This window comes from Dasypus novemcinctus, chromosome 16 (assembly GCF_030445035.2).
Source record: "Dasypus novemcinctus isolate mDasNov1 chromosome 16, mDasNov1.1.hap2, whole genome shotgun sequence".
In the NCBI taxonomy this organism is placed as follows: Eukaryota; Metazoa; Chordata; class Mammalia; order Cingulata; family Dasypodidae; genus Dasypus; species Dasypus novemcinctus.
Genome location: NC_080688.1, coordinates 48,100,759 through 48,127,786, shown reverse-complemented (window position 1 = coordinate 48,127,786; position 27,028 = coordinate 48,100,759). Strand labels below are relative to the sequence as shown.

Here is a 27,028-nt window from a genome sequence, read left to right as displayed (position 1 = left end):
TTTTGAAATATTGTAAGCATCACCAAATTTTGACACAGAGGAACAAAGTGAGCACTTGCTGTTGGAAAAATGGTGCCCATAGATTTGATTGATGCGGGGTTGCCACAAACTTTCAATTGTAAAAAACACAATATTTGTGAAGGAAAGTAAAGCAAAGTGCAATGAAATGTGACATGCCTATACATTTATCAACGAAACTGTATTCTCATCATGGACATGGATACCAAAACAATGATTCTCTATATATCAAAGCAATGATACGTTTGCACTCTGATAATCGATTTATGTTTTCTCTGACAATGTACTTCTGCGGCCAGATTTATCTTTTTGAGATTTAATTTCTAATAGTTTACAATTCATTAGGGTGTGACTGAGACTTCTCAAGATTTACTCTATAGATAAGAGTATATAACTTATCTGTAAAGTATAGACTAGGGTCATAAATTCATGGATATACCATAATATTCAAAGGTACAGGTATTTTCTGAAATACCTCACGTGACAGTTCGAATTTTGTGAATCCCAGAAAAGATTGTTTTTGAACTAATTCATTCCCATGGGTGTGGAGCCATTTGACTGCATTCCTTGTTCAACTAGATGGCTTTAGGGTTTTTGATTGGATTATGTCAGTGAGGCATGGCCCAAGTTGGGTCTCCGCCCTCTTGCTGACTCCCATAAACTAAGGACACTCAGAGAGAAAGATACACAGAAAAGGGAGATCTGCTATTTTGGCCAGCCCATGTGAGAGAGAGGACTCCAGTTTCACTTACAGGTGAGAAAGATAGAGAAGCCGCAAGAGGCTCAAAGACAGGAGGCCAAGGTAGAGATGCCTGATCACCCACAGCTGAGCTCCAGGGAAAAAGTAGGGAGAGACTTGCAGATCTGCCATCTTGTCACCATGTGGCAGGAATCCAGGGTCTGCTAGCTGCTGATCTTTGCCAAGAAAGCATCTCTGCTGACACCCTCATTTGGACATTTTCACAGCCTCAGAACTGTAAGCTTTTATCCCAAATAAATCCCCTTTATAAAAGCCAACCCATTTCTGGTATTTTGCATAGGCAGTTTCTGGCAAACTAAGACACTTCAGCTCCTCCAAAACTGTGTACTAAATATAGCAAGGTGTATGGGGTAGAATGGAATTAGGAGAGAAAAGTTAAAACTTAGTAATCAGAGAACTAATGAGATCAATAGCAATCTTTAAAAACATTACACAGTTCACAAGACATGCTAAAATCTTAATAAGTGAAGTATTACTACAGACTACAGACTACATAGCATATTACCTTTAAAAAATTATTGCAGTTTGAGGAAGTGGATTATAGAGACAAGGGAAAATTGCACAAAGATCCAAGAAAAACACTCTCAGAAAGCAATTCCAAGACAGAACAGGTGACCAAATGAACAAGAGGAAAACTTGGTGTGAGTGTCCAAAACTGGGTTCCTCTGTGGTTTGCTGCTTTCAACCGTCTTACTTTATATTTAGCTGCAGTTTCTTGGGAGCACAAAGCATTAATGTGCTCAGAAAATCGATAAATCATGGATACCTCAGCATTTTACTGACACAATTCCCCAATTAACCCATCCCAAATAAACTAATTGAGCTAAATCTCATTTCAAAAACACACATTTTAGCAAAACAAACTGGACTTAAAGAGATTGACTTTCCTTAGCCCTGACTCATTTCTAGACTAGTGAATATTTAAACAAGCCAGTTCAGTAATTATTTATTAACTTTTAATCATTTTTAAAAATTCTAATCAAAGAATAAAACCTTATTATATGGAATCTTACTTCATTTCAGCCTCAACATATATATATATTTTAATTATTAGAGTAAGCTATCTCATTGATTTTCAATCCTCGATTACCTAGTATATACAGCACAGGCACTCAGGCACTGAGCTACACCAGCTCTGCTCAACATATATTTTAATATTAGGTTTGGGGAAACAGGAGGACCATTTGAGTGTTCCATCTCCTAGTGGTTTCTCATGCTATTGAGTTGTGTTTTTTTTAATTTTTGAAAAATACTTAGACAAACAGATATACCCCATCTTAGTCTAGAACTTCAGGTTTATCCGAATAACTTTTGAATCATAATAAACATGGATTTAAAACAAAAGACTTTAACATTTCATTGATCCTTTTCTGTGCTGCAATAGATAACAATCTTCATTTCACAGAAATCAAAATTTTACATGAAACAAAAATGAAATTGTTATATGGTTATTTTTAACTTTTTAATGTGTTTTCACACCTCTCATTTTGTCAAAGTAACTACTCTCTGGAGGATCTGAAATACAATCCAGATCTAGTTCTGCTACAATTTTTCTAATAATTAGTCCTTCAATCCTCAGTATGAAAATCACTTGCTCCAACATGTGAAAATAGACTGCTGAGGTATGTAACTTAGGCTTTATGGCCTAGTGTCTGTAAGCTCCTACCCCAAATAAATACCCTGTATAGAAACAAACAAATTAAAAAAAAAAAGAAAATCACTTTTTCAATGTCCTATGATTCTTTATGGCAACATTTTTCTTTAAATAATTTTATACTGAACTAATTTTTTTTTTAACTTTAAGTGACTTTAAGAGTTCAAAGTTATCTTTTTGGGCTTGGTTTCTAAGTTCCTTGACCTTTTAAAGTTGTTTGTTTTTTAATTCCCCAGACAGGTATACTTCTTTTCAACTCTTTAATCTCTTCTTCTCCGGAAATCCACTTCTCTGCTTCATTAAGCCTCCCTGTAATATCCAGAATTGAATCGCATACCTCATTTATTGTTGTGATGTGGATTGCCTTTTTTAAATGCAGCACTGGAAATGACTTTGAAAGGAATGACCTGCAGTTTTTATCATTCAATTTATTTTATTCTTTACTTCTGAATAATTGTGGTATAAGAAGTTGTTACCTAAAAAAAGGAGGAAATTGTTGAAAGTATTGGAAGGGGGAATGGAAAGGGCAATGATGGCTCTCTTCCAGTCGTTGAGGAGGGTTATCATATGAAAAAAGAAAGGCTTTTTTCTGTATAGGAAAAGACAGAACCAGGAACAAACAGAGTAAGTTATACAGAAATAGATGTCTAATCAGGCTGTTTTTGAGGCTGTGAATTATTCCCTTCTGGAAGTATTTTACTTTGGGGATTCCTGAAGTGAATAAAATATTTGATCAAATGAATTTATATATCTGTAATCATATCAAAACTTCTGTGAGCCTTTGGTTTAAGGCTGCTTATAGCAAAACAGTATCCAGTAGATGTTTTTGGGGATAAACTGTCTGGGTTCACGTCCCAGCTCTCCTATAGGGAACCTGTGTAATATTGGACAAGATCTTTAACCTCTCCTTGCCTCAGTTTCATCATCTATAAATTGGGAATGGAAGTAATGTCATGGAATTTTTTTGTGAGTATTAAATACATTTATGTAAGGTATGCCTGGAACTTATAAGCATTATGTAAGTGTTAGCTGCAAATAGTAAGGTATTTTGTATGGATTTCTTCTGTGCTCCTTTCAATTCTTTTGAAATAGAAAATAAAATTTAGGGTAGTCCATTGTTTTGAAAAGTTGTCCCTTTGGTTATTTATCTGTATGTACAGAATACAGTTTTATGAAAATGCATAAGCTCCACAAGGGCAGAGATCATTGATTTGTTCATTGATGATTCCCAAGTGTTAGGAACAGCTAGCATATAAAAGGTGCTCAATACATATATATTGAACAAAGGAATGAAAATATCCAAATGTCTCATATTTTGAAGAACAAATAGATAGATGCATTTAAAATGATTATATTAAGATAAATCCATTCAGTCATAAATGAAGACTTTGGCATAGCTAAGACATTCAAAAAAAATTCAGGAAACATGTTTAATTTCTCTTTGTTTTGTTTCTTAAAATCTGCATTAATAAGCATCAATGACACTTTCCTATTCTAGCAGTTTTAAACATGGGATGGTTCTTCCTGGTAGGTACTGCAAGCCTTAGTGGACATAAAAAGGTGCAGAGCTGTCCCACGGTAAGGAGAATTGTTATTTAAATGGAAGCAAAAGAGATCAGTATATAATCTGAACTCTCCAAACCATGTGTCTGCTAACAAATGGTCAAGGTGTAACCCTTTTAAGTGCATTGATGCCTTGGTGGATCCAGGCACAAGCCTAAGATACATGGTTTTCAATTTGATTCCTCCATCGAAATCTGTTCCAACTGGAATTATTACTGTTTCTCCTTTACCTTCCATTCCTTACTGAATGTGGGTTTCTCAACCACCTCCCTGACCCATGACAAAGGAATTATTCACTTCCAAACAAAAGTTAAATAATTAATTTGACATATCAAATTGTGTGGACTTTCTCCAACTAAAGCTTTCAAAATTCATACATAATACCACAACATTGCACTAAATGTTATCTTTTTTACTCTTATGGGACCAAACATGTTAACGTAGGTAACACTCAGATGTTTGTCCCTGAGCAAGGCTCAAGATGATGAATGGGATGACTTAGAAAATATCAGAAAACCACTCAAAATTTTTCCTAGTGTCTTAACTAAATTTTGTTAGCCCTGTGGGTTTCTGTAGGAACCCATCATTATCTAGGCATTATAGTATAATGGTTTAGAGAATATATGCTTTGGAATAAAAGAGAGCTGGGTTCGCTCTTTCGTTACTGTGACTTTGAACCAATTACTTATATTCTCTAGGTTTCATTCTACTTCTCTGTAAAATGAGATTTAATCCCCACCTTGTACAATTATTGTGAGGGGTAAATTAGATAATGTCTGTAAGAAAACTGCCACATAGAGAATGTTTTAGAAAAACATGTTAGTTGTCATAAATAATACTAACCATGTATGATTTATTCAAAATATATTTGCTGAGGAACAAAAAAGTGTTAGACACTTTGTTTGACCCTGGTGATACAAGAAAGATTCCTTTGACTCTAGAAAGAAATAAACTTTCAAATAAACAGTGCACTCAAATATGCCAGGTCATGTGGTATAAGACTTCAATGGGTACAGTGAGATCACAGAACAATTCTGCTCCCAGAGGTGGTGTCATAAAGAGCCTAACTGTATTAGTCAGTGAGCCAGCAAGAGACCAATGGCTCACTCAAAGCCATAAGTGAGAAGAGCTTACAGAGATGCAGGCTGAGATGGTGAAGCTCCTAAGGACTGACAAGTTAGTGGAGACATTAACACCCTGATACAGGGAAGGACAGGGAAGGTTTGTTACCAGTGGCTCTGGGAACCATAATCTTGGTTGGAGGAACAAAGTCACAGCCAAACCAAAATCCAGCAGAGATGAAAGTGAAGAGTGGAGGGAGCATATACCCATATCTCTCTCTTCCTGCCCTCCAGCCTTCTGCTAATGTCTCCTCCAGCCAAACACAGTTGCAAGTCAGTGGTCAGGGGAACACGGAGATGGGGAGACCTCCAACATCAGTCCATGGGACACAGAGTGGGATGGGGAAGAATGAAGAGCAGAAGGAGAAGGACAAATGGAGAGTCATACCTGGTGAGCCTTGAAATATGAGAGGGTGTGTTTCAGATGGGTAAAGGGCATTTCAAGCAGATAGCACAACAAAAACAAAAACACAGAGATTGAATAAAAACATGGCACATGTGGAACTGGAGTGTGGGATACAAGGCAAGAGGTAAAGTAGAAGTCAGATCGCAGAGGGCCAAGAACATCATGCCAAGGGATTTGGACCATACCCAACACAAGCACTGGCAGCCTGTGGCAGCCCCCAAAATGACAAAGAGTCTGTTGCTAATTAAGTCTGTATGTATATGAGTGTGTGTGAGAATGTGCGGTTGAGAATAGAACATCACATTGAGAAAATAGCTTACCCATTTCCCTAAAAATCTTCTGAACCAAGGCTGCTAATATAAATCACATATGTTAGAGAAGACGCTGTACCATTCCTAATTATTTTAGGGTAATGTATTTAGTTACACACTAAATTAACACTAATTGAACTTGGAAGAGATTCAAAAAGCAATTAAATATTACTTGGAATGGAATGGTGAAGTAGGATATTCTGTTCTCCCAATACAGAATTCTAGTTGAATGATTATACTGAGCTAAATTGACATTTCCCCCTGAACTCCCGTAAGTGATTCAGTCTCATTCACTCTTCTAAATCACATGGAAACAAGGAAAAAGATGCTAATGTAAGTATATTTCAATAACTTAAATTGCCCTTATATTAGGTATTTTGACTAAAAAGTCAAATTAGCCTTACAATGAAGCTTGCAAACTCCAGTTTTGCTTCTTGCCTATTGAAATACAAGGGAGGTGTTTGGATGTTTGCTCAAAGAGCAATTTGAAAAATAATTATTAAAAATATCTGTTATATCCTGTACCTTTCTCTTTTTTTTTTTGATCCTGTTTGTGTCTTTTGTGTGAAAAAGAACTATAGAAAATCTACAAATTTTCTCTACATTCATCCTCTCATCTGTTTATAGTTAGGGAACAACCTGGGGTCAGAGAGCAGAATGGTCCACTTTATGAAACTATAGGAATTAAACTCTTTATTCTAGTTTCTTTGACTACTAAATCCTGAACTGAAAATTGAACTGGTTTGTGCATTTTTCTGTGATGTTATGTTTCATAACGTAAAGGATTACAAAATCAAAATGATTATTTTGTCATTTTGGCCTAAATCAGGTTTAGAGTATTAAAAACAGCAGATTAGCTTGACTCATAAGAAATATGGGATGATATGTCATATTTGGATAAAATCAATGTTTAATTGATTCGCTGCATATTAAAAAGAGTTTATAGTTTAAAACACCCAGCTGGTCATTTATTTGCTGAGTAACTTCTTGAAAGTTTGACTGGAATCAGAGGACAAATGAAGTTACTGTGGATCTCTACTGTACAATAACAATTAGTAAACCCTGAGGAAGATTTGTTTGCTCTGATAAGTGAGACTTTGTATAGGAAAAGAATTAGGAATAAAACTTAGAGGAAATTGCTGTATCAAAGGGGAGAAGGAAAGGTTTTACCTCAAAAGCAGGATGATTTTCCTGAAGACTAAGGCTTTCCTGAAGCCTAAGGAAGAAACAGAGCATAGATATTAAATAACTCGGTGCTTGTTTAAAAAACAACAAAAAAATTGTTTTTAATGAAGAAAGGGGAATTCTTAAGAATTTGAAAAAAATAAACAGAAAACCTTCGTAGAATTATCTCCTGAAGTTAGGTAGAAAGTAGAACTTATAAGTGATGAACTTAGACATTTAGGTGAGGAGACAAAGTGTTGAAGACATTTCTTTTTTAAAGATTGATTGATTGATTTTTATTTCTCTCCCCTTCCCTGCCCCACCGTTGTCTGCTCTCTGTGTCCGTTCGCTGTGTGTGCTTCCTTGTCCGCTTGTATTCTTGTCAGGGGCATGGGAGATCTGTTTCTCTTTTTGCTGTGTCACCTTGCTGTGTCAGCTCTCCCTGTGTGCAGCACCATTCCTTGGCAGGCTGTACTTTCTTTCACACTGGGCGGCTCTCCTTATGGTGGCACTCCTTGCGTGTGGGGATCCCCTATGTGGGGGACACCCTTGCATGGCACAGCACTCCTTACGCACATCAGCACTGCGCATGGGCCAGGTCACCACACAGGTCAGGAGGCCCTGGGTTTGAACCTTGGACCTCTCATATGGTACATGGATGCCCTATCTGTTAGGCCAAATCTGCTTCCCAAGACATACATTTCTTTTTGATGCTTCCTTGGCTAGGTAGCTCCTGTTTAGAAATCCTTCCTCTATAAACCATGGGTCTTCTTGTTCCAACAGGAAGATGAGTTCTGGTTTTGTAAAGCAGTACCCCACCAAGAGAAGGCGGCTGTACTCTCCAGCATCACATCTCTGCACAGCACCCTCTGAGCAGGCCCAGGTGCCGTCCCTCCTACTAGGTGAACTCCACAGGCACATTCCTGAATGACTCCCAGACCTTAGATATTTTCACTTTCTGTGGCTCTTAGGAGAATGCAGAGAATTGTGACAGTTCAGCTCACCCTTCTCAAACCCCGCCCAAACCCTCCCACTGTCACACAGTTATAAAATACTTACTGTGTTTTATACAAAAGGGATATTTCTATCCCTTAAAGACTACTGAGTCTATTGAAAGCAGTCAAATAAATAGTTTTAAAATGTGTTAAATTTTAAAATAAAATTTGTACATCATCCTGTGTGAACAAAGAGTAATGTGCTAGGAGTAGTATGAGAAGAAGTTTGCATAGAAGAGATGACACTTAGATCTGAGTCTCGAAAGACAAGAGTTAGTTGGCAAAGCAAAGGGAAGAAACAGCTGCGGTAAAGGGGCAGCCATGTGCCAAGGCCGGGAAGCAAGGAGAGAATCTTTTCCTCTGGGGAAGTCAAAGTCGTTGAGTGTTGCTGGAAGGTGGAATGCTTAGGGGAAAGCAGAATCAGATAAGGCTGGAGCCTGGACTTTGTGCAGCCTGCCAAAGCATTTAAACTTCATTCTGTGGATGCTTGATGAAAGGGTGTGAGCCAGGAAGAATATTAGTAAATGATAAACAAAAGTTGAAAACAGTAATCAATTTGGAATATTCACCATGAACCAATTACTATTAAGGAATAATTACAAAATCCTCAAACTTGAGTACACCAGGCTCAGAATAATGAGAAGGCGATTTTATAAATTAGAGTTGCAACACAACCAAAGGTACACACTAATTTGGATAATTGAAGGAAGGTTTAGCAAAAGGACTACTTACAAAGTCATAGAGTAGGAAAATCGGAAAATCGAAAGTAGCTGCTACCACCCTTAGGTCTGAAAGGATGAGGGGAGATAGCAGTTACTGGAAATGGGAAGGAGAGTATTGTGTAGAGGGCAGCACCATGAGAAGAGCAGTAACCTTGGGTTGAGGGTCATGGCCAATCAAAAGCAAACCTGGAGGGAGAAAGCTAAAAGATGCATACCCTCACCTCCCTCTCTTTTCTGCCCCCAACCTCTTGCCTGTTCTTATCATTGGCCAAACCCAATCAGAAGCCAGAAGGGAAGAGAGATTTTTTAATGTAGTCCGTACAGAACTGCCTACAGGAGCAGAGACCGTGGGAAAATTTGGAGAATAGATCTGGATCTGGAGAAATAAATGGAAGATATCCAAAATAATTCACCTTTTATTTTTATTTTTTTGCCCCTTAGCATCTCCTCTTCTTCATCCATTCGAAAAGTTTGTCCCCAAGCCACAGCACAAATGATATCCCATCATCTACTAAATCAAAGTAGGGTGTGATCAATCTGTCATTCCCAACTGAACCTAAAACATTAGCCACTAGTAATGTTTTTAAAAAAAGATAGCAGTAAGAAATGGAAGAAAAAACAATAGCATAAGCATAACTGCCATTGTTTGGGGGATATTTTGTGTGTCTCTGAAGTCTCAGCTGGTAATCAGAAATGCCTTCCTCTATCACCTGTTCCATGTGCCCTTACTCTCTGCCAGTGCCTTGGTTGAATGGGGTGCTTTACCTGTTAGGGTGACCCAAACCTTCATTTCTGTAGGAGATGGGTTTATGGTGTTCTTGTTTTTATTAACCTTCTATTTTCCATTGATAAGTCTAGTGGAAAAAGGAGTACTAAGCAAGACTTCCCCCAAAAGTAAATCTTCTGGGTTCTAGACATGGTCCTCCTAGTTCCATGGTATAGTAACAAACCAACGTTTCCCCTGGTAATCAGTTGCCCAGGCAGCACTGAGGAATCTGTTTCCAGGTCAAATCCTATGTGTGATTTTTCAGGCCTGACCATAGGCTATGACAAAGGGCCTTTACCTGGTAGGCCTCATAAAAGAAAGCTGCCCTCCCCACACCAGATTTGGTACACAGCCGAGGAACTGCGGTCTCTGGAGTTACAGTCAAGGAGTCAGGCCCTCCTGGCTTGTGGTGCTCTTACCAGGCTCCTCCTTATCAGGAGAGGCCCTGCCTGAGACACTGTCTAGGTGCCTCTGCAGAAATCTCCTAAGATAGGAGTCTTGAAAACCTTTTCTCCTCTCTCAGTACTTTTCCACTCCTAGCCCTTCTCACTTCCTCTTCCTCAATGAGACGAACCACCCCCATCTGTGCTGATACATCTGATTCTCACCCAGTGCTAATCTGTGAAGAAAAAATAGACCATTAAGGAAGCTAGCACTCTTTACTGTTTAGTCTCTTACTTATACCATCACAGTAAGTGAATAAAGTCTCAATTAATTGTTACTTTCAGTTTAGCTCATTGTCTTAATTGACCACCTCAACTCCTGGTAACTCTGACAATAAGGATCTCGTGTCCTATTTAGTTGCCTGGGGAGGCTAAAGAGATCGGGGATAATCTCTGCTTCCAATTTTACCTCCAACCTCTGCCAAGATGGTAAACCAGAAACAATATCACATCCTGAGTAGAATGGGAGAGATTAGTGCCACAATTTTGTTCCCATTTATTTTACCAGTCTGGCCCTTGGAAAAACTGGAGCAATCATGACAGATGATAGTAGATTACCACAAACTTAACTAAAAGGAAGACTCAGGTACTGAATACACTAGAGAATGCATATTTTTCTATACCGTGAGGAAGGAGAATCAGAATCGATTTGGATTTTACTAAGATGGTCAACAGCTTACCTTCACTCTTATCCTACAGCTCTTCTGTTCTTTATCATGACATGGTCCAAATGGCCCTGGGCCATCTGAACATTCCAGAGACCATCACATTGATTCACTATATTGTAGATATTAGGGCAACCAGATTTGATAAGCAAAAAGCAGTAAGTAGAACAGAAGAGCAGTGAGTCAAGATGAGAGTTCAGCTGCCGCAGCAGCAGGAAACTCTTTGGGCCAGAATTTGAGTGAAATCAAGGTTGAAAGAGCTTCTTGAACTCCTGCTGATCAGGATTCTTAGGCCTCTTGGCAAAGAGTGTGGCAGACAACCAGTGATGAAAGATTTCCACACATGTGTGCGCTGAACTGGAAAAGTAAGAAGAGCTTTCCTGCCTTTTAAATTACCAAACTGCTCTCACTTTTCAATGAATCAGTTCAAAGAAAGAATGTTGTCTTTCTGTGCCTGGTAAATAGTTTATGCTAATAAAAAAGCTATTAATTCATTAGCCTCTGGTTTTTAAAAAAAGCAATAAGTAGTCTGTCCAGATAAAATGTAAGTACTCCAGAGTGTTTTAGTTTCCTAGGCTACTCCAGCAAATACCATGAAATGGGTTGGCTTAAACAATGGAAATGTATTAGTTTACAGTTTAGAGGTCAGCAAAATGTCCAAATCAAGGTATCATCAAGGCAATGCTTTCTCCCTGAAGACCGACTACTTCTGTGCCACATGGTAAGGCACATGGTGGCATCTGCTGGTATCTTCCTTCTCTTCTGGGTTTTGTTGATTTCACCTTCTTCCTTCTGTGGCTTTCTCCTTCTTTGCCTGAATTTCATTCTTTTATAAAGGACTTCAGTAATAGGATTAAGACCCATCCTGGAATGATGTGGGTCACATCTTTACTGAAGTAGCCTCGTCAAAACTTACAATAGGTTTACACCCACAAGAATGGATTTGATTTAAGAACATGTTTTTCTGGGGTACATACAGCTTCAAACCACCAAATAGAGGGTGGAGATAAGCCCTACAAAAATTTAAGGGCTGCCACATCCATGAAGTTTTTAGGGGTCAATGGTCTGGGGCATGTTATAACTGTGCCTCCAAGGTAAAGGGCAAGTTATTGCATTTAACACCTTCTATATTATGGACCATAGCATTCAGTAAGCCTCTTCAGATTTTGAAGGCAATGTATCACACTTGGGAATACTTTCTTATTCATTCATCATGTGATGCAGAAGGCTGCCATTTTAGAGAGAGACAGAATGAATCCAGGCTACAGAACAAATAATTCTGTTGCTGACACCATATGACAAGGTAGACCTCATGGTATTAGAAACCATGAAGAGTATTTGGCAAGCCCCAATAGAAAAGTGCTTCCCAAACCCCTAAAAATCTGAACCAAGATTCGGTACTTGGCAGTATCGAAGCATATACCATTCCAAATGCAACTCCTGGTGTGGTACTGGATCCTAATAACTAACAGAGCTATGACCACAGGTCATCAAACAACTGTGTGATTAGAGGCACCCGTCATAAACTAGTTGTAAGATTGAGCAGGTCCACCAGCGATATATCATACAATCAAAATGATTCAGCTTGTATCAAGCCCAAGCAGATCCAAAGGGGATAAATAAGCTACACAATTAAGTGGCCCAGACCAGCATGTAACTCATGACCATTACATAGACATTTAGCCTTTCCTTTAAAAATTCATATGGCCTCATGGGAGTTCCCTATAACTAGTAAATAAAGGAGGAAATTCTCAGGACAGTTTTGTAGATGGGATGGCTCCATATTCTGGAATGAGCCAAGAATGGACTGCTATTGCACTACAACCCCACTAGTTGCTTTTAAAAGACAGCGATAAAGGGAAATCCTTCTGGTAGGTAGAGCTTTGCATGGAGAGTGAAATCGCCAAGGTAAGAATAAATATGGGGAAACAAATGTGGCTCAAGTGATTGAGCACCTGCTTCCCACATAGGAGTTCCAGGGTTTGGTTCCTGGTGCCTTATAAAAACAAACAAACAGAAAAAACAACAACAAGCAATCAAATGGAAAAAAGCAACGAGGGGAGCCAATGTGGCTCAGTGGTTGAATGCTAGCTTCCTACATACAAGGTCCTAGGTTCATTCCCTGGCTCTGGTACCTCAAAAATACATACATACATACATACATACATACATACATATGGACCCAAGGGCAGTGCTGAATGGTTTGGCTATTTGGTCAGGGACTGAAAGCTTGGAGACAAATAGGTTTGGGTGAAGAGATATTATAAGCTGGACCCATGGGAAAGGGCACATATTAAATACCCATAAGGGTACATCCACTGCAAGTGAAGCACAAAACAACTAAATGGACAGGAAGACTAGCTGTAGAAGCCAGCAGCCTCTGTGCTTAACTACCCAAATGTTTGCACAATGAATTGCACAGTTGTAGCAATGGTGGCAGAAGATGGCTGCTATGCATAGGTCTAATAGTTTGGGCTCCCTCTTCCTGAGGCTGATCTACTACTTCTGCTGCTAAATCTCTAGCCTGTTGGCAATAGATAAAATACTGAACCTCTACTACAGTGTATCCCTCAGAGAGACTGATCAGTGCCAGTTGCTGACAAGTTGATAATAGGACACCTTTGAAACTAGTAACCCAGAGAGGGATTGACATGTTTTCCAGGCATAAGTTTGGCTCATTTCAACCAGTACTCAATGCTTCATATAACTTTGTATCAGGGACACTTTCTGGCAAAGGAGGTTGGTGAGTGAGCTCATGACAATGGATTCCACTGGTCTTACCATATACATTATTATTCAGAGCCTGCCAGCCTCATAAAGGTGAACCTGAGGTACCAACTTAGAGATGGCATCCTTCAAGGATGATGCATGTTCTTTAGGATACAGTATGTGACTTAATCTAATGCCATTATATTATGCTATGTCCCTACTGAAATATATGGGTCAGGAAATCAGGGAGGTAAAACACATGTGCTCTGTTCACCATTACTCCTGATGAATTTGGAGAATATATGCTTCCCATCTCTGCAATGCTAGGTTCTGTGGGTCTAGAGGTCCTGGTTTTCAAGGAGGGTAGGTTACATGTTAAAAGTCCCATTAAATTTAAAGTTCTAGCTGGCACCTGGTCTCTTGGGGATTCTAGGGCCAGGAGAGTAGTAGGCACAAATGGATTAACATACATTCATCATGATGATATATGGTTGCTATTATGTAATTTTGACAGGGAAGAATATATTTGTCACTCAAATGATCTGCTATGCCATCTCTTGCTTTTCCCTTGTCCACTTTTAACCATTAATAGGTAAGTACAGGAGCCAAACTCTAATAAAGCCATGGATAGTCCACAAGCAGCAGTAGTCAAATCAACTCTGAAAAGGGTTAGGCCATGTTAGTAAGCCCATGCACAACCACTATTCTTGCTATCATGGCCTATTAAGCATGCACTGGGTAGCTGGAGAAAGAGGGTAACTGACATTGATTGAGTGAAATTCTTGTCCATTATTGAGGGCCTGTTCCACTATGAATGACCTCCAGTTGGCTTTATTACATGGGACACAAATACAAAAAAAAAAATTCACACTGTCCATTTCAAAAGTCCATCCACATACATCTCCTTGCTTCCACCTGTAATTGCATATAATCCACTTGTAATCTTTCTGAGTTCCTAAATGTAAAAACATATTATCACCTGCTCTTTACTGAAAGTACATCAACTTCTCAGGACATTTCTCCTTCAACAGAAAGTGGACAACATATTTACTGCTCCAAGTTTAGCCCACTGCAGTGGGATTGTGGTACAGCAGCCACCCATGTCCTGCTATTGCCAGCATACATGCAGATCTATCTAGATACTGAAAGCACACCTTTTTCTCTTCTCTTCAATCACCAGAGGACTAAAGGAGAGTAGGCACCATGGGAGTCTCTGTTTAGGCAATTTGTTGTGTCTGGTTTTACATATCCCAGGGGTTGGCAAATGACAGCCCATGGGCCAAATCCAGCCTATCAACTGTTTTGTAGTTTGAATTCTTTGCAAACTAAGAATGGTTACAATTTTTAAATGGCTGGAAAAATCAAAAGAAGAACAATATTTCATGATTCATGAAAAAATACGAAATTCAAATTTTGGTATCAGTAAATAACGCTTTATTGGAATACAGCCATATTCATTCATTTACATATTGTTTATGGCCACTTTTGTGCTACAGCAGCAGAGTTGAATAGTTGCAACAGAAACCATATGGCCCACAAACCCTAAATTAATACTATCTGGGCCTTTATAGATTAAATTTGCTGATCCCTGATATATACCGCTTCTATTTTATAATGGAACGCACTGTGCACATCTAATTTTATGGTTCAATGGGTCAGAAAACACAAGTTTGGCAATTTGGGTATTCTATGGTCAAGATTGAAATCTGTTCCAAGACCAGCAGCCAGTCAGAATATTCTTTTCTAATTAATAGCTGTTGGCAGAGTAGGACATAGCCTTATTACAAAGCTCCAGGGTGTCTATGTTGTGATTCTTCCATTGGGGCTTGCCAGATGCGATGTATAGCATTTCTGTCTACTGCAGACAGAGTAGACCATTGGTTCTGCTTGGCCAGAGGATCCACGTCATAAGTCTGCCTGAACTGCAGCCAGAATGGTTTCAGAGCTCTGTCTTGTTTAAGATCCCACTAAAAATTGTCAACTTTATGGGTTCACCCAGTAAATGGGTTGGTACAGCATGCCTAATTACAGTACATTTTGCCTCCAAAATCCAAAGAGGATCACGAGGCATTGAGTGCTACAAGGTATAGCAGATTTTCTCTCACTTTAGAAGGAATGTTCCAATATGCCTCAAACCACTGATGTCCCATTAACATCACTGATAAAGGCCCATGAACTTTCACAAAGTTTCTGTTTCAACTTCCGGCAAGCATATATCTTACTAAGGAATCTAGGATGCTCATTGTTTCCTGATCACCAGGTCCAAGTAACATATGTTTTTAATGTAATGGGTTAAGTGTAATGTTATTTGGGACAACAAGAAAATCAGTCTCTACGAACTTTATCATGACAGAGAACAAAAGAGTCAAAAGAGCTTGTGAAATGGACATAGAGTTGTACCATACAGATACACGTCAAGGAAGCGTTTGTTACCAGAGTTGCTTGGAATGATGTCTACAGTAAGTCTTGAGCTGTCAGCCCCTTTTACAGATTGCCTCGGCTGCTGAGAGCCACCACACCCAAAGTTATACTCTTCCCAGCTCAATGTGTAGCTCACATTCAATGACAGATCAAGAGAGAATATAAAAGCCTGGCTATTTCATCCTAATGTTGGATCTTGACAGGCTATTTTAATTCCATAACTCACCATGGGGTTGGCTCAAGCCTGCTGCTTCCATCGGTATAGATTCCTAATTCATACCCTGAACACCAAACTCTTTCTCTGAGTGTGCTTCCCAGAGAACCCAACCTGTGATTCCTTGGAGCAAGACTGTAATGGTTGTTCCCATTACAAAAAGGTAAGCTGTTTTTGGTTTTATCTTAGTAATGGAAATGGAAAAGAAGGTATTTTCATACAAGGAGCCAGGGACTCTGTGCGACTTGCACTAATAAAGATACTACAGTACCACACCTGCAACCACAGCTGTGCTAGGTATCAGTGTGATTAAATTTACAATTCACTGTCATTCTCCATGACATACTTATAACCCAGAAAGAAAGAGTCATGTAAAGGCTGCCTTGAAGAAGTGATCTTCATTTAAGGGACAAAGACAGCTGAAGGGGACACAACAGGGAGGAAGCTGGGAGAAGAAAGAGACATTCACTTCTCTTCCTTTTATCTCCCATTGGAGCTTCCCATTGGCTCAAACCAACCAAAAGCGAGGGAAAAAGAATCACTTAGTACAATAAATGCAGCCTCCAAAGGCAAAGAGCAGGATAAAGAAGGGTAGAAAGTGCATTCAGAAAAGGCAAATGGAATATATCTCATGCAAGGATTAAATAGGAGTTCCCATACTGAATGGCAGGTCCCTATCTCCCTTCCTTTGTCACAGTCCCAGAACACTGGTAGGATTCTTCTTAAAATTGAATATCCCCAAAGAAAACATCTATAGATAACGACTTTGGAAATCTCCCAGTGGACAATGTCGGTACATTACCCACAGCAAATCTATCGGTGGAAAAACCTTGTCCATGTAAAGAAAATGTCACTGAAAGTTTTTCAGTGTCTTTATCATAAATATTAAAGTACAGTAACAAAAGGTTACAACATGAACAATGAATCAAACAATCATACATAAAAAAAATACTTAGATGATTTAGAGACAAAACAGGTAATAGAAGAAAACTTCTAAATTTCTAGTATCCTCAGAGTATATTATCCTCAGACAATATCTAATATCTTCAGAGGACTAAGAGAAAGAAATTGCATCCATGAAAAAATAAATAGCTATAAAAAGCAACAATGATTAAAAAAAAGAGTTCAAAATTTAAAATTCAGTAGAAGGATTGGAAGATAATATCAAGGAAATAACAAAAAAAAGTAGAATTGAAAGACAAAGCTATGGACCAGAGAAATGATAAAACTGATAAATGAATCCAGAATGTACAATATGCCACTAATAGGAGTTCCTGGAGGAAAAAGGACCACAGGAAATTATAAAATAATAATAATAATAAGGGGGTGAAAAGTCTTGAATTTCCATTTTCACTATAATAATAGGCGGGAGGAATCATTACCAAGGCACATTGTTGCAAAATTTCTAAACACTGGTAATAAAGAGTAGATCCCTTCAGAGTGTACAATTAGCTCACATACACAGGTTCTGAAATGACCCTGGTATTGAACTTTTCAACTACAACACTGGAAGCTAAAAGACATTTTGAACAGCAATGCCTTCAAAACAATTGTGAAGAAATAATAGACATTCTCATATGTGAAAAGAATCAAATTTATTTCATTTGCACCCTTCCTCATGAAGGGATGGACAGTAAGTATACATCTAAAAAGCAAGGAAAGACAAAACAAGGCATTGGATTCAGAAGATAGAGCTCCAACACTAGAAAGCAATAAAGGAAATTCTCAGAATAATAGCTATACAGCAGACCCAGAGAGTAACTAGTCCAGACTGGAGTTGGAAAATGAGGTCTCTGGGAGGAGTGGCTCCTAAAAATAATAAGTGGAACTAATAAATCATCTCTGTCTTTGACTATATGGAAATTATTTTGAGAACTATTTTTATAAATCTGTTGAATTTGAGAATAATTATTTATAAGTGCATTGAAAACTAAGCAAAAGAAAAATGAGTCAATAATTCATGAGGAAAATTTTTTTTCAAATAGGGAGATGTAACCATCATATGTTAGTTATTTTATCAGGGGACAGTATTTACATAGTTAAAATAATGTAAACATTGAATATTAATTTAACATAATTAGAAGAATGTGTGAGAGGAAGTGCGAGAGTAAGATAACTAAAATTAATAAAGCAAGAAATAACAGTGTGTATATAGTATTTGTTACTTCCTGTGACTGTGTCCTCTGCCAACCCAAACCAGGCCAGACTCTAATCCTCGCATTGTTTTCTGCTAGTCCAGGCCAATCTTATCATGTCAGAATAGGTGGCATGGGGCAGTGGTGAGCTGGTGAACATCTAACAGCTGCCCTTACAGGAGGAAAAAGCCCTGATCTCTAGCATTTGCCCATTTTGACATGTAAATGCTCTCATCATAGCCAGTTTCAAGATACCATCATAATGGCATCAAACGTGGAGTTGGGAAGAGATGTGTGTTGTGCACTCTCATTGCATGTGTCTTTCCAGAATCTGCTGATCAACCGATTTGGGTTCCTGCATGGCTCGTCCGACCTGCTCCAGTTCAAGCCGATGACTATCAACACCACACCAACCAACGCCACGTCGACTCCTCCAACTCAGCAGCCGGCAGCGCTGACGCTCAACGACACCATGAGGAGGCCCTATCCGACGACGCAGACGCCCAACCCACACAAGGACTCTGAGCACTGTTGAAACACCCACCACTTTTCCTCCCAGTGCCCCAAACCGCCTCACAATTCCCCGCAACCTGGGTCTCCAATTGTTCCTTCAATCTTCCTTGTTACCCCTTCAATTCGTCTTCAACGCGTATCAACATCACCCTTAATCACACTCGAGTAGATCAAATAACTATCCCGGACTGAAGTTTTGTCCAACGAGCCTTAGCGAAATTTGTTAGTATGTTCCACCCTGAAACCCTAGCCAGTTATCTCATCATTGGTGCCTTGATTATCTTAGTAATTGCGGCAGCTCGCTCGGTCGGTAGAGGTGGGGTCTGGCTGCGGACGAGGGGTCGGTCCAGCTCAGGACGAGGGGTCAGTCCCGCTTGGGACGAGGGGTCGGTCCCGCTCGGGACGAGGGGTCGGTCCGGCAGCAGACGAGGGGTCGGTCTCACAGGGGTTGCGCGGTTCGGCTGACGGGGTCGCCCGGCGAAGCCGGCGACGAGGGGGTCACCCGGAGAAGCAGGCAACGGACTGGGGACAAGGGAGGCCAGGCCCTTGTTGGCGGCTCTCAGGACTGGAGGGCGCACGGCAGAAGAACTACCGCGGAGACAAGGTAAACACGCAAGTCTACTTTATTGAGGGAGAGGCAACAGTTTTATAGGGGCTGGGGAAGGCTGATTGGTCGAAGCCACGCCCTGTTCTGATTGGTTGCCGGAGAAAGGTCAGTGGGCGGTACTGGACGGGGGAGGGGTGGTGATTAGGGATTGGCTGTTGCTGTTGCTGGGGGAAGTGGCAGGGTTTAGTGATTGGTGGCTGCTGTTGCTGGGGTAGAGGGCAGACTGGAGTTTCCCGCCCACGCCTGGCTGTTGCTGCTGTCAGGAGGAGGGAAAAGGGCAGACTGGATTTTTCCGCCCACGCCTGGCTGTTGCTGCTGTCGGGGGGAGGGAAAAGGGCAGACTGGATTTTTCCGCCCTGTGCCTGTGCAGGGAGAAAGAAGAAGGGTGCCGCCCCACAAGGCATTGTGTGGCGCCATCCGGGAGGAGGGGCGGCCACGGAAGCATGGCTGCCGAGAAGGGGAGACCCGAGGGCACTCTGCGCCCATGCCGAGCTTCCTTCAGGGGTGGCGGTGGGCCCGACCAACCACCCTATTATGGGGGCAGCGGTTTGGAATAGGTCTACCACGGCCGCCACCCCTCGCCAGGCCAGCAAACCACACTTCAGCCCGAGGGGTGACCGCAAGTAATTATCGTATGGAGATACTCCCACAAAAAATAAAAAACTCTCCACACCTCCCTCACCAAAATACAACTAATTCAACTTGCTTTATTCAATAAAAAGGGGGGAGATGAGGGAAGGCCTGGCAGTGCAGCCGTCCAAGCCAGGAGACTTGCGCTACAAGACACGGGACTATGAGTAAACTCTAGCCCCCACATGCCCTTGAGTAAACTCAGGGATGGTCTTTAAAGTGCTGAGTCACGGGGCAAGGACAGTGCGCATGCGCCGCGCTGCCATTTCATCTCCTTCCGCCATTTTTTGTCTAGTAAATCTATAGTTACCATATATAGACATATTGCTTTCCCAACCAATCAGATAATGTTTCCACGTTCACCCTATATAACTCCCGTCCACTACCCCTTCCCCAGACTCGCTCGCAGATCGCGCATAAGCCCGCGCACCCTGGCTCCCCAGCTTCTGCCAATAAAGCTGTCTACTTCTCCTGGCCAGTGACTTGCATGAGTTTGTAGCGCGGTCCCCCATCACTGACTAGCAGCCCCAGCCAGCAGTCCCCGGCGCACGGCTGGTGAGGTGTGTGGACACCCCGTGAAGGTGGTGCGAGGAAGGCTTCCAGCAGCCACCCCAGCAGCGGCGACGGAGAAAGCGAAACCAACATCTGTGCCGGCGGCGCGACTCCCCGCCGACACCCATGAGCTGGCATGAGCTGGAAAATAAAGAGAAAAAATCAAGCATTAGCTTGCCTTTTTTATACAAACTATACTTTAAGGTAACAAAATAGCTGATACAGTTAGTTTTGGGAACATCAAGATGCAGCCCCTTAGATATGGACAATGGTATTCTTTTTATAGCACCATTATTATTAATTATTATTACAATAGAAATAAAAAGTCACCCTAGAAATGCATTGGGAAGAAAGGACTTTGTTGAAGGGGAGCCTAAGCAGAAGAGAAAATATATGGATGTCACTCGCCATTGTAGCTAACAGAATCACTCACTCATGGGCACAACTTAAAACTTTTTATCGTGGAAAATTTCAAACATATACAAAAAATAGGGAAGAGAATGTGGCTCAAACAGCTGAGCTCCTGCCTACCACAGGGGAGGTCCCTGGTTCAGTTTCTGGTGCTTCTTAAATAAAACAGCGACCTGGTGCAACAGGCAGTTATGGCAAGGTGATGTAACAAGAGACACAAGAGGAAAAACATAAGGGGAGCACAACACAGCCGGGAGCAGAGGTCCTGGTGCCTCCTAAAGAAGATGAGCAAGACAGTGAGCTGATACGATGGGCAGTTGCAGCAAGCTGATGCAACAAGAGATGCAAAAAGAAAAATGTAATGAGAGACACAACAAAGCAGGGAACGGGAGGTGGCTCCAAGGATTAGGTGCCTCCCTCCCATATCGGAGGTTCCAGACTCAGCTCCCAGTGCCTCCTAAAGAAACAAGGAAGACAAATAGACACAGCAAGTGCAAACAATGAGGGGGTGGAAATTAATAAATAAATAAATCTTTTTTAAAAATAGAGAAAGTAGTATAATGAACTTCCACATATGCATAACCCAACTTTATCAACTTGTGGCCGACCAATCTTGTTTAATCCATAGCCACATCTACTACCTCTTCCCAGACTTTTTTCAAAGCAAGTCTCAAACATCATATCACATCATTTGTAAAATTTTCATTATTTATCTGTAAAGGTAGGGACTTTCTTCAAGCAAAACCACAGTACATCATCAGACCTAAAAATTAATCATAATTAACATCAAAAATATAAAGTAAAAAAATCAATCTTCTCACAATTTTTTTCAAAAGTTTGGTTAAATCAGGATCAAAATAAAATCCATGTATAGCCATTGAGCAATTTGTCTTTGAATCCCTTTTCATCTTTAAGTTTCCCACCCCAACTCTTGGCTGTTTTGTTTTTTCTTGAAATTTTTTTATTGAAGGAACCAGGTCCCAGGGTCTAGATTGATTGATTGGATCCTCATGATGTCATTAAAATGTTCCTCTTTCTTTTTTTTTTTTTTTTTACTATTATTCACATTTATTTATTTATTTTATTGATTTTGTAAAAATATTACATTAAAAAAATATATGAGGTCCCATTCAACCCCACCACCCCCACCCCACCACTCCCCCACCAGCAACACTCATTCCCTGCACCATGTCACATCCATTGCATTTGGTAAGTACATCTCTGGGCATCTCTGTACCTCATGGTCAATGGTCCACATCATGGTCCATACTCTCCCACATTCCATCCAGTGGGCCCTGGGAGGATTTACAATGTCCACTGATTGCCCTTGAAGCACCATCCAGGGCAACTCCAAGTCCCAAAGGCGCCTCCACATCTCATCTCTTCCTGCCATTCCCCATACCCATCAGCCACCATGTCCATTTTTCCCACTCCAATGCCACCTTTTCTCTGTGGACCTTGGATTGGTTGTGTCTGTTGCACCTCTATGTCAAGAGGAGGCTCAGATTCCACATGGATACTGGATGCAATCCTCCTGCTTTCAGTTGTAGGCACTCTAGGCTCCATGGTGTGGTGGTTGTCCTTCTTCAACTCCATCTTAGCTGAGTGCGGTGAGTCCAATAAATCAGATTGTAGGAGCTGGAGTCTGTTGACGCTCAGGGCCTGGCTATCATATTGTCAGTCCAGAGATTCAAATCCCCTAAATATATCTTAAACCCCAACACCAACTACAATTCCAGTAAAGTAGCATGAAAGTCTTATGAAAAGAGATCCCATTTGAGTCCAGTTCCATCACGCAGGAACATCAGCTCCAAAGAAGGGCCATCTGACATGGCAGTGAACCCTGTCTGCCATGACTATAGAGCCCGTGGGTCTCTTTAGCCCTCAAAGGAACCAATACCTGGGGTTTGTATCTACTTGATCTGTCTCTTAGACTCTGCTCAGTTGTGCATAAGGGCAATCCTTCTGACAGCCTCCAGACTCTTTTTTAGAGACTCGTAGCCATATAGACTCATTTCTCCTTTCCATTTCCCCCTTACATTAGGTCAAACAGCATTTTAAAGTCATGTTATTATATGTAGACAGGTATATTCTGCTGATCCGCATTGAACCTTCACTTCAAGGTCATTTTCCAGTTGCATCATCAGTTAGTAGTTGATAGTGATCCCTCGGTGCCAGGGAGGCTCATCCCTAGGTGTCATGTCCCACGCTGGGGGGAAGGCATTGCATTTACATGCTGAGTTTCACTTCGAGACTGGCCACATTTGAGTAACATGAAGGCTGTCAGGAGGAAATTCCCAGGCACAGTGCTGCTCTAGGCCTCGTTCTTATTTCAGGCATATAGGTTCACAAGCATAGTCATTAGTATCATGCTTTCATTGTTGGACCCTCATTCCTTCCTGGTCCTTACCTTTGCACCTGGGAGACTGCCACTGTTCCTCTAGGGACCACGACAGAGCACCCCCGGCCAGGAACTCAGTACCCCCCCCATCTGTAGATTTTAATTGTTGTCCCTATGAGTATATCCAAACATTACCATGCACCCTGGACATATGCCCTGTACAGCTCCCTGTCAGCCATATATCTCCTGTCAATAGTATCCTGTACCAGTATTCCTCTGCTGCCATTGTTGAACCACTCTGTGATCCAAAACTTCCTGAAACTTGAAGCCCAATATAATGTCAGGGTCCCTTACTCGTAAAATGGCATATAGCGATGGGTATAAAGGTTATATATAGAATATGTGTTGACTTGGAAAAATTCTACATCATATCTTTTTCTTTTTCTTTTCTTTTTTTCCCCTAATTATTGAACTTCTCTTCACAAGAGCCCTAGACCACAGTAATTCATATATACAATATACAGTACTCCCACACATCTACCATTAACCTTTTCCCTTCCATAGCAATATTCTTATAACTTATTGATATCATATTTACTTAAAGTGATGTACAGACTCTGAGACAATAGCTTTCAAACAAGGTGACATCTGTGCTTACATTGTGTTCCATATTTTAGGATATACAGTTTTCTAAATTTTTAGTTATCCTAAGTTTTACATTATGGTTTACATTATTAGTCTGTCATCCCCTATATGTTTATGGTGTAATATTGCATGTTTTGTTTCCCTCCTTGTGTACTCGCGCAAAACTCCTCTCTTACCCCACATTCACTTTGGTTCCACACATTCAACATCCATTTTCCCATCCCCTTGGTGCCCACAGTGACAGCCAACCTCCGTTTCCCGAGGAGCCGCGTCCAGAGATACTTGTAACAGTGTTCAGGGCCTAACTTGCTCAACTTCCCCAATGCCCTGGGAGCCACCCTTTCTCTCGAGGGATACAGTTCCCTCTATCTGATGGCATTAGTCCTCCCCAGGATGTGGGTCCACCCCCACTCTCACTACTTGGGTCTCTACCCAATGGTACCACCCACTCTGGCAAAATGAGCATTCAGACATTCCCCAGAAGCCCGTCCCGCATCCGACCATCCCCTCCGAGCATCCTAAACAGGTAACCCTCTTAATTATATTTTGATATGATTTTCTCAGCATTTTACTCTCAACCAACATCTGACACTCTCCTATGTTCATATGCTACCCCTCCCTCCTCCCACTTTTTGGGCAATATTACCCATCCGCCCATCCCCAGCCCCCCTCAAACCCGCAAAGCCCCACCCAAAGGCAACCCCTTGCCCCCATTTTATCTCTTCTTTGTGTTCATACTTACCACCAGCTCATCATAAATTCCACCCCTGCAGACATCAGCTCACTTCCTTCCTCCACCCCCCGATTGCCTGTAAGCCTATTGTTCAGTCTCTAGCTCTCTGAGGCAGCTTTCTTATTTCATATCACTGAGTTCATGTAGTATTTGTCCTTCAATGCCTGGGTTGCTTCACTCAACATAAGGTTCTCAAGATTCATCCATGTTATCACGTGTGTTTGTAGTGTATTTGTTCTTACAGTCGAGTAGTATTCCATTGTGTGTATATACCACATTTTATTGATCCATTCATCTGCTGATGGGCTTTTGGGTTGATTCCAACTTTTGGCGATAGTGAAAAATGCTGCTATGAACATTGGTGTACATATATCGGTTTGTGTCCTTGTTTTCAGTTCTGCTGGGTATATACCCAGCAGTGGTATTGCTGGGTCATATGGCAAATCTATGGTTAGTTTTTTGAGAAACTGCCAAACTGTCCTCCAGAATGGTTGGATCCTTCTTCATTCCCACCAGCAGTGGATGAGTGTTCCCCTTTCTTGACATCCTTTCCAGCATTTGTATTCTTCTGTTTTTTTCATAGCTGCTAATCTTATGGGGGTAAGATGGTATCTCATTGTAGTTTTGATTTGCATTTCCCTGATAACTAGAGATTTGGAGCATTTTTTCATGTGCTTTTTAGCCATTTGTATTTCTTCTGTGGAGAAGTGTCTGTTTAAATCTTTTTCCCATTTTTTAAATGGGTTGTTTATCTTTTTATTTTCAAGATATAGGAGTTCCTTATATATGTAAGTTATAAGTTTCTTATCAGATATATGGTTGCCAAATATTTTCTCCCACTGTGTGGGCTCCCTTTTTACTTTCTTGACAAACTCCTTTGAGGTGCAGAAGGCTTTAATTTTGAGGAAGTCCCATTTATCTATTAGTTCTTTTGCTGCTCGTGCTTTTGGTGTGATATTCATGAATCCATTTCCTATTACAAGGTCCTGTAGATGTTTCCCTACACTGCTTTCCAAGGTTTGTATGGTCTTGGCTCTTATATTAGGTCTTTGATCCATCTTGAGTTGATCTTTGTATAAGGTGTGAGATGGTAATCCTCTTTCATTCTTCTACATATGGCTATCCAGTTCTCCAGGCACCATTTGTTGAATAGGCCATTCTCTCCCAGTTGAGAGGGTTTGATGGCTTTATTGAATATTATATGGCTATATATGTGAGGTTCTATATCAGAGCTTTCAATTCGATTCCATTGGTCTGTGTGTCTCTCCTTATGCCAATACCATGCTGTTTTCACTACTGTAGCTTTGTAGTATGTTTTGAAGTCAGGTAGTGTGATTCCTCCAATTTCGTTTTTCTTTTTCAATATGTCTTTGGCTGTTCGGGGACTCTTTCCTTTCCAAATAAATTTCATAGTTAGTTTTTCTAGTTCCTTAAAGAAGGCTGTGCTGATTTTTATTGGGATTGGATTGAATGGTAGATCAGTTTTGGTAGGATAGACATCTTAATGATATTCAGTCTTCCTATCCATGAACAAGGAATATTCTTCCATTTATTTAGGTCTTCTTTGATTTCCTTGAACAGTCTTGTATAGTTCTTGGTGTATAAGTTTTTTTACATCTTTAGTTAAAGTTATTCCTAAGTATTTGATTTTTTTATTTACTATTGTGAATGGTATTTGTTTCTTGATTTCCTCCTGATCTTGCTCATTATTGGTGTACAGAAATGCTACTGATTTTTGCGCATTGATCTTATAACATGCGACTTTACTAAACTCATTTATGAGTTCTAGAATCTTTGTTGTAGATCTCTCAGGGTTTTCTATGTATAGGATCATGTCATCTGCAAATAATGAAATTTTGACTTCTTCCTTTCCAATTCGAATGCCTTTTATATCTGGTTCTTGCCTCAGTGCTCGAGCAAGTACTTCTAAGACAATGTTAAATAGGAGCGGAGACAATGGCATCCTTGTCTTGTTCCTGAGGTTAGAGGGAAAGATTTTAGGATTTCTCCATTATAAACAATGTTGGCTTTAGGTTTTTCGTATATACTCTTTATCATGTTCAAAAAATTTCCTTGTATTCCGATCTTTTGGAGTGTTTTTATCAAGAAAGGGTGCTGTATTTTGTCAAATGCTTTTTCTGCATCTATAATCATGTGATTTTTTTTCCTTCATTCTGTTTATATGGTGTATTACATTGATTGATTTTCTTATGTTGAACCATCCTTGCATACCTGGAATGAATCCCACTTGGTCGTTGTGTATAATTCATTTAATGTGTTGTTGAATACGATTAGCAAGTATTTTGTTAAGTATTTTTGCGTCTAGGTTCATTAGAGAAATTGGTCTGTAATTTTCCTTTCCTGTGGTGTCTTTGTTTGGCTTTGGTACTAGGGTAATGTTGGCATCATAGAATGAGTTAGGCAATGTTCCTTCTGTTTCGATTTTTTGGAATAGTTTCAGCAGGATTGGTGTTAGTTCTTTCCGGAATGTTTTGTAGAATTCACCTGTGAAGCCGTCTGGCCCTGGGC

The 27,028-nt window shown here is 40.4% G+C and overlaps 1 long non-coding RNA gene across 1 annotated transcript; it reads left to right on the top strand.

Annotated features, from left to right (window-relative positions):
* The first annotated feature begins 5,117 nt into the window (after nucleotides 1–5,117).
* Nucleotides 5,118–18,842, top strand: LOC139436624 (uncharacterized). The gene is made up of 2 exons (XR_011645905.1): nucleotides 5,118–5,507; nucleotides 18,396–18,842. It is a non-coding gene; the product is annotated as an uncharacterized lncRNA (long non-coding RNA).
* Nucleotides 18,843–27,028: the final 8,186 nt, after the last annotated feature.